Genomic DNA, 2,597 nt, shown 5'->3' with positions numbered 1-2,597 from the left:
TGTGTAAATTGTCCTGCCTATCCCAGTTCAATGGGATATCTAGATGAGACTAACCATTCCGAAACCCAGCTGTTAGCACCAGTGGTTGATGAACATCTACAGTTGCCTATGGTTATTACTTATATTAGGAGTACTTTTACGGGACTAACCATTCCTCGGGCCTACTGTTTACTACAGAGGTTGATGAACATCTACGGATTCCTACGGTTAATACTTATATTAGGAATACTTTTACGGGACTAACCCTTCCTCCCAACTGCTGTAGCTACAAAGGACAATTGAACAATCTACGGATGTTTAAAGGTTATACATTTCGCAAATCGCGATGTCGTGTTAATCCTAATACAAAAGGATAACACTTACATGATTATATTTTTCCTATTACTTTATTTTGTGATACATTCACATAAACGATGAGTTAGACTAAGTACTGTTTGTAATAGTCAAAAAGAAGGAAAAACTATCATTATCATAGCAAAACATTTGGGTCTTGGTAGAAGACTCTTATATTCTTTTCCTATTTACTTTATTTTGTGATACATTCACATAAACGATGAGTTAGACTAAGTACTATTTGTAATAGTCAAAAAGAAGGAAAAACTATCATTATCATATCAAAACATTCGGGTCATGGTAGAAGACTACATTTCATACTAGTAGGAAACATGGGATTTTCTAGGGTTTTTCATACTTATATCAACTGTTTCATTTAAAGATTTACATGGCATTCATAACAGATTTCCAAAACAAGACAATGACACTTAAATACTTATGAATTCTCCAACTTTAGGCTGATACTCGCTTTCAAAATAACTTGTATTCTCAGGTCACCAGTTAGACAGGTACGATGGCCAGGTTTTGAGAAGACGGAGCACAGACAAGACTCATCTTATTTTGATTATTCATTTTATTGTTGTACATTATGAAAGAACACACCTGTATTAAAACATTACTTTTAATGCAATGGATGATGGTGTTGCTTGTTTACTACTTCACACTGTTATGATACTTCACATGACGTCCTCCACCCCGAATCGTTTCCGCCGTTCTTGGTTTTGGGGTGTGACAGATTGGTATCAGAGCACTGTTTATAGTGAATTAAGTATATCAACCCATAAAAGATATACTAACTATAAATACATGGGATTAAAACACTCTGTCTAAGAGTTATACTTTTAAATAATAAATTATTTAAGTAAGTATACGTGCTTGCATTCATACGAAAATCAGTGTCACAATGACAAGAACAAAAGTATTACGATTATTGAATATCACAAGTAAGCTTGGGGATATATGGTCCGTCTTGGGAATGGCATAGCCTGATCAACTATGTTGGTCCGAGGAGTGATTAGCATATGCCCAAGAATGGTTGTGATATGGCAACAAGTTTAAAAACTTACCAACATTACCATAATGAGAACATTATAACAGAACCTAAGTCTAAAATACCATAGAGGTGTTTTGTGTTACTATAATTACTTATTTGAGAACAAAAAAAGGGTCTTCATTACTAAGTTGATAGTTTCTAAGTGGATACACTAAGACTATATGTAACTAGGATGTTATAGACTTAGAATCGGTGAAATTTTTGCTTTACCCCTTATTCCTTGTGAATTTAGAGTTAAGGTCACTTATTCGAAGGCCTATCCTGTGTTGATTACATATAACTGGTATGCACTTTACAAATAGCGATGTAACTAATGAAGATTTTCTAATAACTATCTAGATAGTTCGGCTAATAATTATTTCCTTACCCAAGTTCTCGCGTAGATAACATGGTTGGACTCCATCCCCACGACAATCAGTACCTTCCGAATGAGGTCATTGCTGGATGGTTTGAAGAAGAACCAGAGAATTATCATCCTATCCTTTTGGATGATCGCCATGATGAAGACCTTTCGGACAGTGCTAACTCCGAACCCGAGGTTGAGAACCTACCCCAGGCAGCTCCCTTTCCAATTCCTAACCCTCGTCCGACTTTTCATGGCCCGACGCCTGAGTGGGTGGAATGCATGGAAACATGGAGCCAAGGACAAGATCAGCCCATGCCATTTAATGGCGACCGAAGCTTCTATGACCTGAGCAATGGGGGCTCAGCAGACAGAATCTTGTCAATCTTGGTCCGTAGAGTGGACCGAAATAAGATTCAAGGCAAGACAGCCCTACATCAGATCACTGAAGTAGTCGCCGATGCGAGAATGCATACCCTCTACACCATTCGTCTAGAAGATGCTCGTGAGAGATCTGAGAGAAACCATGAAACCCTGCTGCAAGCACTGGCTGAATCACGATCCGAAGTCATAGAACTTCGAGTACGCCAGAGGGTGTACGAAAGACACCTACTTGATGTGGAACGCCAACTGGCTGAACTGAGAGTTCACCAGAGAGATGACCGTCGCCAGTAGTAGATGACTTACTTTATTTTCCTTGTTAGAAAGGAATCGTTTTTTTCTCTCTATGCCCGATGTGGCATTTTCTATGAAACTATCTTGTATTGTAAGTACTTTTGGTTAGGTCTTTATGCTGTCAAGAACTATCTTCTCTGGATATGATGTAAGACGTTTTTACAAGGTCATTTTCCCGAACTTGTACATCAT

The sequence above is a fragment of the Lactuca serriola genome, chromosome 6 (genome assembly GCF_051521515.1).
Source record: "Lactuca serriola cultivar US96UC23 chromosome 6, Lser_US96UC23_V15, whole genome shotgun sequence".
Classification (NCBI taxonomy): domain Eukaryota; kingdom Viridiplantae; phylum Streptophyta; class Magnoliopsida; order Asterales; family Asteraceae; genus Lactuca; species Lactuca serriola.
Note: the sequence above shows the minus strand (reverse complement) of the source record.